Source organism: Cygnus olor, chromosome 22, assembly GCF_009769625.2.
Source record: "Cygnus olor isolate bCygOlo1 chromosome 22, bCygOlo1.pri.v2, whole genome shotgun sequence".
In the NCBI taxonomy this organism is placed as follows: domain Eukaryota; kingdom Metazoa; phylum Chordata; class Aves; order Anseriformes; family Anatidae; genus Cygnus; species Cygnus olor.
The window spans coordinates 150,657-164,385 of record NC_049190.1 but is presented as its reverse complement, the minus strand read 5'-3'; the positions used below and the strand labels follow the sequence as shown (position 1 = coordinate 164,385).

General features: G+C 56.9%; 1 protein-coding gene and 1 long non-coding RNA gene across 3 annotated transcripts in view; one reads left to right on the top strand and one right to left on the bottom strand.

The window, feature by feature from the left end:
• The window catches only part of BCL9L (BCL9 like), an 82,101-nt gene that overhangs the window by 15,591 nt on the left and 52,781 nt on the right, over positions 1–13,729 (top strand). Inside the window, exon 1 of one of the 2 annotated variants that reach the window (XM_040534448.1) lies at positions 7,513–7,584. The exons of the other annotated variant lie outside the window; for it this stretch is intronic. The gene's annotated coding sequence lies outside the window, so the exon portion shown is untranslated. Of the gene's footprint in view, positions 1–7,512; positions 7,585–13,729 lie in introns of those variants that run through there. 2 annotated transcript variants of the gene reach the window in all.
• On the bottom strand, positions 303–10,860 carry LOC121058631. Its single transcript, XR_005814268.1, has 3 exons — positions 8,214–10,860; positions 2,993–3,248; positions 303–1,173 (listed from the first exon to the last, which is right to left on the bottom strand). It is a non-coding gene; the product is annotated as an uncharacterized LOC121058631 (long non-coding RNA).

The following is a 13,729-nucleotide window of genomic DNA, read 5'->3' as shown; positions in this document are numbered from 1 at the left end:
TGGCAGTGGGAGGTGCTGTCTTTGCTGATTGCTGCATTTATCACACCGGTGGCCTTGCTAAATGGTTTAACCCTTTGCTCCCTGCAGACGCTGCTGGCGTTTGCTTCTCTGACAGCAGGCTGGAGTCTGTCCTGCTGTCAGCTGCTGCAGCTGTGCAGGCTGCCTTGTGGGCTCCAGTTTTCATGTCTCTGCCTGAGGTGAGAGAGGCAGCTCCCACCCTTGCTGGCTGGCAGGAGTTCCTTCCTCGCTTCAGTGCCAGTAACCCTGAGCTCCTACTTGGTTTGCCACCGACCAGAGACTACTCAGGACAACAGCGGTTTAATGAGACAGTAAGCAGTGAAGCAAATGTCTGCGCAGGGCCCCATGCAATGAGAACACTGCAGCCCTGGCCCAAGTAGTTTAGGAACCACTTACCCTGTATCCTGACGTGCTGCTGGCAGTTGCACGAGGCTGCTGATGAGCTAGCTTCCAAGCAACCTGTCTCCTGGCACTTGGCACGGGCCTGTGATGCTGTAGGTACCCTTCATATGGCTGTAGCGCATAGCAGAGGCCACCTGAGACCAGGGTGCTGTAGTAGGAGTTGAGCTCATCTCCTGTGCCAGAATCCTAGTGGTATCAGGGCTTTGTGCACACCGCAGTGGATGTGGGCTGCAATGAACATCTGAGCTCATGAGAACATTAGTCTGGCATGGTCATTCAGAGCGTGTGGAAGTAACTGTCAAGGGAGAAGGCTTGAAGAACAGTGCCATGCCTGGAAACGTGTGCTTTAGGAGTGCATCTGATATTGCAGTAATAGCAAAATGTACAACATCTGGAGACTCAGCACCTTTGTGATCCTGAATTGTGTCAGGAGTTTAAGTTTTTGCAAGAAGATGGTGTGTCAGCTGCACTGTGACTGCAGTAGGGTATTCTTATTTGGGAAGAGGACTGCTTAGCCTGATTAAATTCTCCTCTGGTGCTCCAGTGCAGGCTGCATTTTGCCTTTACAAATGCAGCATAGGAAGATCCCACGGGGTATGGAGGGGGCCACAGGACCCACCTGGTCAGATAGAGCAGGGCCTGACTCCCAACAGGAGGGCACTGAGCAGGAGGCTGGGGCTGACTGCATCACGTCGTATGTCATATTCATGCCTCCCCAGTTTCTTCTGGCAGCAGTAAGTTAATGGCTTTGGCCTGTTGGATAGGTGATGGTTAATAAGTTAGAGTGAATGAAACAGTCTGGGATCCTCCTTTGAAAAGAGTGTAGAAGCCAAGCTGGCCACTCCTGATCCTTTCTAGATTCATCTGGCCAACAGCACGTGCTGCCTAGGCAGCTACAGAAGTGGGAGAGGTAGCACAGGCTTCTCACAGCTGCCTGCTGCTGGCTGTGGCCCTGCTCAGACTCTAATGAGCGTGTAACGAGGGAGCCTATTCTTCCCTGGCTGGACTGTAGGCTTCAAGGCCAGGCACAGACCTGGGGCCTCTGCTGGGCTGGCTTTTTACCCATTTCCCTGAGTAACAGCTTGTGGTACCATCAAAACAGAAGTGGGATTGAGACCTGATGATGCAGCCTGGGAGAGATGGAACCGTGGCAGGTACTTGCAGGTCTGTGGGACAGGATCCTGTGCCAGTGTCTGAGAGAGAAGGGACACAGTGGCCTGGAGTCTATGTAGAGGGCAGGACTGTTCAGGAGAGCTGAGATGTTTTTAGGCCAGAGTCTACCTCTGCAGTAAAAAACACCTCTTCCGTCTCCTTTCTGGACCTTTGCCTTTCCTGGGGAACGTGGGATGAGTGAGCCTGCACGTGCCAGGTCTGTGGATTGAGTGTTGGAGCTGCCACAAGTTTCCTACTCTGTGCCTTCTGGCAGATGCCTTTGCTGCAGACGAAGGGACTAGCTCTTAATGTCAGGCCTGTCTGTAACCACAGGGATTAGGCAACCTCCTTGCTACACCTCTGTGCTCAGGTACATCGATCAGCAAAGCAGCATGTTGTCACCACGGTGTTTCACAGCCCCAGACTTGCTTCCTTCATCCCAGGTAATCTGTGTTCTTCCATCACCAAAGGCTCTACTGGGGGTTGATCTGAGACTGGAGTGAGCCACTAGGGAAACAGTTCACAAAGAGACAGCTCCAGCTAACTGTGAATCACATCAATTCCAGTGTAGTTAATTGGGCCTAATTAATAATATTCATAAGTGTAATGAGGGCCTTGCCCACAGGGGTCTTGTGAGGGCCTGAGCTCGGGGATGGCGTTCTGGAGAGGTGAGAGGAACGAACAAGTTCCAGAGCCGTGGGACCTGGATTCCCTGTACTCCAAGTGTCCTCAGTGAAACTGCAACAGGACAAGGCTGTGACCCTGTAGCCCAGTGTCTTCTGTACACCACCTTTAGCTCCCTGTTTTCCCAGCTAGTGCTTTCCAGCTAGTGTGGCTCAAGCTCCTTGCCTGAGCAAATTACTCCACAGCACATCACATACATCACAGGGTTGCTGCTCAAGCTTCTTAAGAAAGCAGCATGGGCTGACCTGAGCCAAACTGTGACTACAACAGCATGAGTGTTGAGGAAGTTCTATCTCTGCTTCTGAACTTTGTGACTTGGATCTGTCTCCTGATTTTATCAAATGAAGGGGGGAAAAACAGCATCCAAAGACCTGAGGGCTGAATACTTGTGCTTTTGTGGCATTGGGGGTACCTCTGTCTTCCCAACAACTATGTAGCTTGGTTCCCTGCGTGCCTGTAAGAAAGGGTGCAGACTGAAAGGGAAAGTTGCAGTAGTGCATCACGCTTCAAATAAAAGCAATAACAAAAACTTTCCGAAGTGTATAGCTGATACTAGAGCAGCATCATGTGATAATCCCAGTTTAGTCTGTTCCAGGACAATTAACCCTTTTGTTCCTCTGGGGATAGCTAGGAACAGCACCACCCTGTCCTTGGGTCCTTTCCATTGGTAAATGTAGTACAGACACTCCGTGGGGTGCCTATGCACTGCGATCCCAGCCACGTATAGCATACGTACCAGCAGAGTAAAATGTGTCAGGAGCTTCTGGGTTGCTGGTTGTAGTGCCTCACAGTGAAGTCTGGCGTCTTGGTCGCAGGTGGCCTCCTCTTGGTCTTTGGCCCAGGGAAATCCAGTTTGGAGGGGAGGCTCTTGAAGTAGTTGGGTGTGCATTTCGCTCGTTGTACTTTCCCTGTCACTGTGAGCATGCAGGGGGTCATGATCTGGAAGAGCCAGGGAGACTGAACGCCTTCTGCCAGTGGAAGAATGAACTGACCTGCAAGAGAGAGGGAAGGATTAGCTCGTTTGTTGAAATGCCCAGCACAGGTTCTCCCTTGGTGATGAGGGGCAGGCCCTCGTGTCCAAGCTGTCAAGCCAGCACTTCTCATTAGCACTGATTTGCTAGTAAAGAATACATGGGGAGAAAAATCTCCAGTGGTGTAAAGAAAAAAAGGGGCAGGTAACAGCCAGTCTGGGCTTCTCAGCCATGGGCTCACAAACGTGCTGATGTACCAGGTAGCTCCTGGAATGAGCTGCTGCTGTGTTGTTGGCATAGGAAGGCTTTGAGGAGCTCCAAGGACTCTGCTTCCCCGTCTCCTCCCCTCCCTGTCTCTCCTAGTGTGGGTGTAATGATAAAGGAGGGAACAGGAGACTGGGAGTCAGACTCAAGTGCAGGGAAGGCAGCTAGCCCAGCAGATGTTAAAGACAGAGGCTCAGCACTGAGCTGGCAGCAGCTGATCCTCCTGCTGCCATTTCCCAGCCTCACTCGTCCACTTTTGTACGTGCAGTCTGGGAGAGGTGTGAGGGGCTCTGATGTAGGGAGCATGGGAGGCCGAGGGGAAGGGGAGAGAGGGAGAGGTGGTGAGAGGGTGACTCCCCCCATCCCCTGCCCTGCTGCATCAGGCTGAGATGGAGGGAACGAGTCGGCCTACCTGCGTGCATGCTGGTTGCTGTGCGCCAGACAGCAGTGGCTGGGCACTGTCGTTAACCCTGTGTGCCCGCGCATGCCCTGTGAAGGGATGCGAGCCCCATCCTGCTACTGGGAAGGATGAAAACAAAAAGACGTCGCTGCCTGCTGATGTACGGCCTCGCTGCTGCTTGGAAGGGGAATGCCAGAGTACGGCAGGGTGCTTGGTATAAGCAAATGAAAGACTTCTGCCTTCAGCATTTTGTCACTGCATTTGTTGCACCCCTTGCCTGGGTTCCCAGTTCCTTAGCAGCTGTGTCTAGTGCCTGGGCAGGGGTGGGTGGCTGGACGGCCTGGGTCTGCACTGCGTGCTCCGGTTGAACTCCCCCGAGCTCGCTGCTGCTTTTTGCAAAGACCTCGATTCTGCTGTGAACTGTGCCTGTTGCCCAGCCTTCCCGTTCGCCAAGGGCGGGTGCTGAGAAAAACCTCGGGTGAGCAAAGGCACATCTGCAAATCGTCCCTGGTGTCTGCTCTGGCCTCAGCTGCTTTCCCCAGGCTCCTCTGCGGGTGGGCGAAGCCGCTCTGCTCCCGGGGGAAAACCCCGTCAGAGGAGGACTCCCGGTCCTTTCCGTTCGGCTCGGGCAGCAGCGAGCTCGCTTCTGCCTTCCCTCCCTCGGCTGCCTCCCGGCCGCGGCAGCCGAAGCTCGCCGCGCCGAGCTCCGCGGGCCGTGCCCCCGCGCCCAGCCGCACCGACCCGCCTCGGCGGGGGGGGAGCGGCGCCGCGCCCCGCCGCCCCCTCGGCACGGCCCGCGGGGAGCCGCCGCCCCGCGCCTCGCCAGGGGGCGCTGCCGCCGCGTCCCCGGGCGCCCCCGCCCCGCGCCGCCTGCGGGGCCCGGGCCCCGCCGCGCCCTGCAGCCGCCGGGCCCGCGAGGGGCGGGCGCGTCCCGCGGCGCCGCGCGGCGGGGCCGGGAGCGGCCGCCCCGGAGCGCCCCGGGGCTCCGCTCCAGCGGGCGCTGAGCCGCGGCGGGGCCCCCGGGCAGCTCGGGGCTCTCGGCGTCGGAGCCGCGGGGCCGGAGCGAGCCCCTGCGCGGGCCCGCCGGGGGCGGCTGGTGTTTTCTTGCTGTGTCATTCCGAGGCGGGGAGGGTTAACGGCGGAGGGTCTGGCTCTGGCTGCGGCCGCTGATGTGCGCGCACACGGAGCGGGAGGGAAAGGTGTATTTTCATTTTCAGTTAGGGCTGCTGCTTCCCATCAGCTGAGATTGATTGCTTGTCCCTGGATCCCCTTTAGCTCTGCAACGCTTTAAGATGCTGCCAAGAGGTCCCTGCCTCCAGCCCTCTCTTCTCTTCCCAGCCTACCCCTGAACAGTTAGTGCACTGCAGACAGGAAGGTGACGTCCCGGTTAGGATGCTGCTGGCATCATCCAGAAGCGGGTGGACTGTCTTAATAGCCTACTGTGAGTGCACTTGTACAGCTCCCCTCTGCTTGCAGGGGGGAGGGAGCACGCAAAGAGCAGCCAGCGAGGCAGCTGTGTCCTTCCTCAGCTGTGTCCATCACATGCCTGTAGCAGCAGCAGTCTCCCAGTTGGGCTGCAGCTCTCGAGGCCTGTGCCATACGCTGCATGGAGGGCTTCCTTCCTGCCACCCGTCTGAAGCAAGCTGTGTATCTGAAATAGGTATTACTTCTGGCGGAGTGTGCACCCAGCTATCTCCAGTCATCTCGTCTCCCTCATCTCTCTGCTCCTTGAGTCTCCTCTGCTTCTTCCTGCTCCTGTCACCTTCACCCCAGCATACCTGTCTACGGAGGGTGGTTAAGATGTTGAAAACTGTTGGTAAAGACAGCAGTTTACTGCCATTCCTCAATACTGGGGCCAGTGCTGTGTGCATTTGTGTGTCTTGTGTGTAGGGTCTAGGAATGGCAGCGGGGAGGGGTTCAGGTGTGAGATATCCCCGGTTCATCAGTGTTCGAGAGCAGGGCACACGGGGTGTCAGCACAACTTAAATATGAGGCTTGAGGGGTTTCATCTGAAGTGTCGCAGTGGATCAGAGTGGGCTGATAAACCAAGCCTGAGTAACAGAGAGATGGGCGCTGAGGTCCTGATGCTGTTGTAGGGAGGTCTGGGATGTGTGCATTCACTGGTGGTATTGCTGCAGAAGGGCAAAACGGAGACCCATAGGTAATCGTATTGCTGCAAGATAACTGGGTGCGTAACGTTCCTATTAGCACAGTCAGACACACATCCGGACAGTCGCTTGGAGGGAGACAGACATCTCCACTTAGGGGGCTAAGAGGCAGCTTCAGCCTGAGTGCCAGGTGCCAGGCGCTCTCTTCCCTTGCTGCCTATGGCCTGGACAAGGGTGTTCTGGCAGCTGCTGCCTGAGCTGGCGGTGTCTCCAAGTTGGAGGTCTCCGTAAGACCTAAAGTCCTGGTAGCAGTCACTCGCTGCTGCTGCTGCTTTGATGGTCGCCCTGTGTGGTGTGGCCTGGAAGGCTGACCTGGCCACGGCAGCAGCGCCGCAGCTGCAGGCTCAGCCTGGCTCTGCCATGGTGTCGGCAGCGCCCAGCTCTGTCTGGGCGTGCTGTTGCGTGTCCGTAAAGCGCGAGTGCCGTTTGGAACGAGGGGACCCCCCCCGTTCTGCGAGGTGCCCCTCTCCCTTTCCGTGACCGTGCCGTGGTTTGCACGCAGAGCAGGCGTTCAGCTTGGGGTCTGCTGCAAGGAGTGCCGGGCCGAGCCCTCTCCTGCAGGCTTTATTTCTTTTGGTGCCGTTTGCCGCGTTCCGTGGCGCGTGGGGAAAGTTTCTCGGCCGCAGGCCCCTCGCAGAACCGAGGCCGTTTTATCCGCACCCCCGCGGGGCGGCCCGGCCCCCGCCTCGGCGCTGGCAGGGGCAGGCCGGCCGCGGCCGGAGCCTTCACCTGGGCGCGGCGCGGGGCCGCCGCGGGCCCGCTCGGGGCGCTCCGGGGGAGCGCGGGGACGGCGCCCCCGAGCCCGGCGAGGGCGGCGGGGGGCTCGGCCGGGCCGGGCCGGGCCGGGCGCCGCCGCCCCGCGCCCCGTCCCGGCGGCCGGGCGGCTCCGGCGCCGCCCCGCAAGGTGCTCGTCCCCGGCAGGCCGCTGGGAGGCCGGCGGAGAGCCCGCGATCGGGAGGCGGTTAATCGGCGGCGGAGCGAGCGGGGCTTTTATTTTGACAGGGCAGCGCTTGGCTCCTCGCACGGAGGAAAGTGAATGATCCTGTTTCTCCAAATGATTATTCAGGCTCCGGCGGAGAAAGGAGCACTCGGCACGCAGCGCCTTGCCCCTCGCCACGGCGCCCCCGCCCGCGCCCGGGCTGCCGCGGCCGCCGGCACCGGAGCCGCCCGCCCGCGCCCGGCCGCCCGCACGGCGGGGAAGCCGCCCGCGGCTCGGGGCCGCGAGGGAAGCCGCTGCTCGCCGCGGCCGGCCGCCGACCTCCGCCGTCGGGCGCGGGCTGGAGCCGCCGCCGGCGAGAGCGGCAGGAGCGGGGCGCCGGGCTCCGCTCGCCGCGCGCCCCCCGCGGCCCGGCCCCGGGGCGAGCGGCGGGGGCACGGCCCGCGGCCCTGCGGCGGGCGGCCGAGCCATGAGCCCGGCCCGCGCGGCCGGCCCCGCGCCGCCGGCCGGCGCTGAGCAGCCCGCGGAGCAGCGCCGCGCCGCCACGGGGGGCTCGCCCGGCCTGCCCTGAGCCGCGCCGCCGCCGAGGTGAGTGCCCCGCCGCCGGCACCGCGGCCGCGCTCGGCGGCGCCCCATTGTTCCGCCTCGGGACGCGGCGCCCGCGCGGCGCCCGCCCCGGCGAGCGGCGGCGGCGGGCTCGGGACGCCGGCCCCGGCCCCGCGGCGGCGGCCCCGCGGCTGTCGGGGGCGGGCCGAGCCGGGAGGCGCTGAGCCGTCCTGCCGCCACTGCCGGGGGGCGGCGGGCGGCCGGAGGGAGCGGCGCCGGTGCGTTCCTCGACAGGCGCGGTAGGAACTTGCGGAAGGGGCCCGGGCCTCGGCGCAGCCCGGCCGGGGCAGGTGGCGGTTCCCACGCGGATCCGGCCCCTGAGCGGCGGTGCGGGGCGCGCGGCTCGCGCGGTCCGTGGCCGGCCCAGGCTGTGCAGCCTCGCCGACTGCGTGGGTTGGCCAGGGCTTTGCTGTCAACGCTCGTGCTGTCTTTGGGCGCGTCTCGGACGTCACCTCTGGTGTGCGTGGCCCTTCCAACTCTCTTGTTACATTTTAGAGATTGCTTTTCTTGGGTCCTTCGAATCTGTCGCTTCTGCTGCTGCTGGTAACTCCCCAAGGAGCAGAGAGCCTGATCTGGGGCTCTGCTGTAGATGCAAAGAACTTCTTACTTACACCGTGCCTGGTTTTGCCTGGGCCGCTCTGGATTTTGCAAGGCATTATCAGTGGTGTTAAAGCCCCAGCGAGGACTGGAGCAGGGATTCCTCTGTTTGGAGTCCTTGCACTTCATGTAGGTAGGGTTGAAGTAAATGCTCTTGTTTGAGCCTGCCCTCGATGCCAGCTCTCTCCCCTCTTTCTTTCAGTGCCTTGATCGATGTGCTGCTGTTCTCTCCTGAGGTAAATCAGACATGCGGTCAGTTTGGAGGAGAAAAAAAAAAAAAAAAAAAAAGGAAGGGGGGAGGAATCTTAGACGTATGTTCTTTCCTTGTGCTTGAGCTGTGCACAGAAAGGAACCGATGTAACAAAATCTTCGCTGTGTTGTATTAGGGACATGTCTTTAGCAGGTGGTGAACTTGTCCTAGCCCTGCTCTGCTAGCAACCACTTGCTGGAGTAGAAATGTGAGAAGGATGCATATCTGAACACGTAAGTAATGCTACATGACAGGGCAGGCTGTTGTGTTGTTGCTTGCAACGTCTGCACGCCCTGGGGGCAGTGCTATTCGACAAGGTGTAGGGCTGTGGTGTCCTATGGTTGTGTCCTGGGCATGCGACGCAAAGGGATCCTGACAGTGCGGTGCAGATGACAATTGCACACCTTTGGCTGTGGTGTGTCCCTGCAGAGCAGCACTACAAGATTTAGCTGTCTGCTGCTGACCTGTGTAAGCTGCTCTGTGAGTGCGGCTCCAATTCTCGACCCCATCCAAATACTGGTTCATGCCGGGCATGCAGCAGTGACACGCAGCTCAGTCCGTCTGTCCATCTGTTGCCAGGTCTCTGCACAGGGTTGTGCACGTTGTTTTGCTACTTTCACAGCAGGCAGGATAAGAAACTGAGTCACGGAGGAAGTGATTTGCCCAAGGTCTCATGGCAAGGCTGTGTCAGTGCCAAAGCAGGACCTCCTCTGACTCCAGTGCCATGGCTGGCTGTAGCTGTGCGTGGATATGTAATACACCTGGGGCTGATACTGATACGAAGATCACCGAGTCCACACTGGTGCACGATTCCCTCTTTCTCCTTGGTAGAAAGAAAATCCTGGGAATGTGTCAGTTTGTTTTTTCTACAATAATCGCCATCCTCATTGGAGTTTTTTTTTCCAGAGCATTCATACTCTAAATGCTATAGAGTCTTTGTTTTCTTTTTTTTTTTCATGTATTTTGCCATTTCTGCTGTGTAAATGGTGTGATCAGTGCCTCCTTGCCACCTTGACCTGTATCTTTGATACCTAGAAGATCCGTTTTGTGGTGTTCAGTATTTTCTGTTATAATGTTGTAGGTGCCACTACATCTGCCTCCCCCTGAAAGTCCCTTTCCTCTTTCTAGATGCCTGCTAAAAAAATAAAAAAAAAAATGCAGCACCTAACTGAAATCTTACAAATTTAAAACCACAGATGTTCAGTTGAAGAAAGTGAAAAAATGATGTATTTTAAAACCCTCTACCTTTTGCATCGTATTGTGTTGGTTTGGGAAGGTTGCTGTCTTGCTGCTGTGTAACAGCGGGGATGAACTGCTGCGTGAGGTGACTTGGCTGGCGCGACGCTGGAACCACCAGCTCTTTGCTCTTCCATGGCAGCTGCCAGAGATGCCCTGGAGTTAAACTGTGGTGCACCTCCAGTATAACCAGCAGGTCCACAGAGCTGTGCACCTTGCTTGTGCATGCTTGGAATCTTCGAAGTCCAAGCGCATCTAGGCTCTTCAACCCAGATAGAGTGAAATCCTCCACACTTGCTGCTCTGGCGGGAAGAAGTCTTTGTTTTTCCTTCTCCTTGCTGTTCATTCCCGCTGAAGTGCTTGGAGTGCTCTCCCTCCCAGTAGTGCTTCCTGTGTGAAGAGGCGTGGAAGGGAGCATTAGCTACGCAGGAAGCTCTTGGTTCCCTCTTTGGGAGCATCATCTGTGTCCTGACAGGTGCTGTTTCTCATCGTTGTAGAGCTCTTTGTGGCTTACCCTCGTCGTCTGCCGTTGGTTGATGAGTCCCAGGTAAAAGGTGGGTCTTGGGATTGTTTTCTGTGCGCTGTCCCTTGTTTGTTACGGTGTCTAGTTCAGCTTTGGGGCGTCAGGGCAACCTTTGCTTCTTCGTGCTGTCTTAGATGATTGCATCGGGTTTAGCTGCTGTTAAGAGTGGAACTTCAGCTACTGGAGTGCTCTGGTACGTGCCTGTCTGCCCCTGAGGTCCAGATGTGTTCTTGCTGGGATTAGTTGTTTATTCTAACTATTATGATAGGTTTTAAGCTGCTTGGGTCTAGCCATTTCCTGGGGATGGCATAGGCTGGCTTCCAGCTCTTAATTCCTTAGTGCTCTATCCAGGTTTAGATACTCTGGCTGATGGAGCTCACATGCAGGCCTTTTCTGGGTGAGTAGGTCCCCAGTGGAAAAATATACTCGACAGATTTTTGCTATTCCTGCCCAAGAATCCGCCAAGGGTCTGTTTCACCTATGAGTCCTAGCTGTCTGAACTGCTGCTTTCCAAAACTCCCTCTAATGGCGATTTTCTTCTGCTCCTATGAAGACAGGCTGAGAGAGTTGGGGATGTTCAGTCTGGAGAAGAGAAGGCTCCAGGGAGACCTCATTGCAGTCTTCCAGTACTTAAAAGGGTCTTATAAAAAGGATGGAGAAGGATTCTTTCCTCAAGTAGATAATGATAGGACAAGGGGGAATGGTCTTAAACTGAAAGAGGATAGATTTAGATTAGACATTAGGAGGAAGTTCTTCACTGTAAGGGTAGTGAGGCACTGGCACATGCTGCCCAGAGAAATTGTGGATGCCCCATCGCTGGAGGTGTTCAGGGTTGGATGAGGCCCTGGGCAACCTGATCTAGTGGGTGGCATCCCTGCCCAGGGCAGGGGGGTTGGAGTTAGATGATCTGTAAGGCCCCTTCCAGACTGAGCCATTCTATGATTCTGTCTGCTTCTGCATCCCATGGGATCGCAGGGAGCCCATCAGGGAGTGCTCTTCTCGTCACCTTCTCCATGTTGAGGTCACTCTGGAGCCATAATGGAATCGGTTGGCTCTTTCTGCTGCTGTGTCTTCCCAGAGATGCTGACACGCCCCCCATGGCAACATAATCAACATAAGCCCAGCATTTGCCCCACAAATATTATTTTCCTTGTGCTGGTGCTCTTTTGGTGCTCAAAGACTCAAAGCCACGCCAGTGCCTCTGTCTCCCCCTGGAAGAGGGGGAGAATAGGAAGGTTGTGCTAGATTTGTGGTGGATGACACTTAACAGAAACTTTGATACAGAAGGTGTACGGGTGTATGGATGGACAGGGATATCGTAGAGACACGATATACAGACACAGGAGTATGTCACCAGTGTTATTGAAGCCCTATCAGTGAAGCGCTAGGAGGTTATCTGGAAAGCATGACTCTTCTGGCAAATCAAACTAACACAGGGTAGGCCTCAGCGTCACTTGGCTCCACTGGGCTGAGCTTCCTTCTTCCCAGGAAGATGTGGACTGACAAATACGGGTTCTGTTGATCTCACGTGTGATTCATTGTTTCCAGGAGGTGCAGGAGCTTTGGTACCGACTTTAAGTGGTTTGTTGATCTCCGTGAGGTTAAAACTACCTTATGAAAACAGAAGTTTGTGGTAGCGATGAAGAGGTGGTAAAATACATGGCTTGGGGCAGAGGGTCTGGGAAAGAATTGCAGCTCATTCGCTACTCAGTTCTGCATTTTCATCAGTTCTGAGATGGGGGTGAGGCCGAGGATTGTAGGAAAAAATGCCTTGTTTCTTCTTGACTTCGGTTTTGAAGTGTACTACCTTCCAGTAGGCCTGTTTCTACTCCTCTGATTTGTGTTCCCTTCTGTGAGCACTCCCCTGGGAAGCCCTGAGTGGATGCTACCCAGGAACTGCTACTGGAGAATGGCAGAGATGTTCTTCTGTTGCTCTGTTTTGCCCTTCTTTAGCCTCTGCCTGGCACCAGCCACACCACGTGGTGTGGATCAGAGGCACCCTTCCTCCTTCCATGGTGCATGTTCCAGATCATCTGCTTCACACCAGGCAGTTCATACGAATGAGGAGCTGGTTTTCTCTTTCCCTGCCTGATTTTCTTTGAAACTCAGTTCCTCGTCAAAGGTGGGAAAGAGTAATGGATTATTTTTCGAACTGGGACCAGTTCACATTGGCGTTTGTAGCTGCCACGAGGCCATACTCAGCAGGAGTCAGCACAGAGGAAGCAGTTGGTGTCACTGGCACCTGCTTTTGATTTAAGGGAAAGCCACGTTACAGAGGGGCGCCCTGCCAGGGGCACTGCCTGCTCCTCGCCTCCTTGGCAAGCAGAGCAGTGCTCGTCAGTGCCCTGAGCGTTCTGGTCGCTGGTGTGGTAGAAGAGGGACACGGGACACCTTGGCATGGCTATCCAAAGCCTGTACCAAGCCTTAGAAATGGGTGCACTGGACATCTGCGTCCTGAGCAGGTCTGAGTCCTGCTTGCTGCTGCCCTCCCTTCCCAGCTTGCAGTCCTGCTGCCACCCTGTGACACGCTGCCGGTCTCGTGCCTCTCCTGACCTGGCAGGGTTTTCCTGGCGCTGGCTGTGACCCTCTGCCGCAGCAGGCAGCGTGGGGATGCTGGGGTGCACCACTCGAAGCAGTGCAGCGGGAACCTGTTCCTCTCTCACTGGCTGTGCGTCCAGGCTGGGTGCAACTCCAGGGATGAGGCCTCTTCCCACGTCCTCAGCTGCCAGCTCTTCCTGGGGAGGTGGGGTTGGTTCTTCAGCGGCTGCTGGTGCCTGGACAGATGGTAGTAGTGACTCCCCTCTATCCCTGTGTGGCAGTGGTTCCCAGCTCCACTGCACGGCCAGGTGGGGAGGTCAGGGCCTGTACCTGGCACCTTGTCACGCTGCATCCTTCTGGGCAGATGTAGGCAGAAGAACGTGCTGTCTGTGCCTGGGAATCTCTGGCAGACTGCTGCTCAGGTGAAGGCAGGTCAAGTGCCAGCTTCAGCCATGCGCCATGCTGGCGGGGCACAGCCCGCTTCGGCTCAGAAGCTGTTGTTAGTTGCGTTAGCTCGGCACCAGCGCTAGGTGGTCGTGCCTGTCGGCTAGGGACTCTGGGACAGCAGGGAGCAGGTTGTCACGGGGCAGGTCCCAGCAGAATCGATATGGAGGAAGGCCCCCTCCTGAGGTGGACACGCTGGCCCTTGCTTTACAGGGGACCACAATGGTCTCTGCCCTTCCAGAGTCCAGATTTCCTGACGAGAAATGTCAGCTTCACACTTTATCTTCCAAGACACAAGTCCGTTTTCTCAGGGTTCTGCTTCAAGGGTGATAGATTGAATTACAGCTGTTCTCCACATGCTTCACAAACTTTCATCCTCTCAGGTCCCTAGTGTAGAAGCTGCAGACTTCACCTTTCAGTATGAGTGACCTGTTCTGCTTTGGTCAAGGGACAGAAAACAAGCTCCCTCTCCGACTGCTAAGTCTCCCCTGCCTTCAGGAATTCCAGAGACACTACAGAAAACTGCACTTTGTCACTGG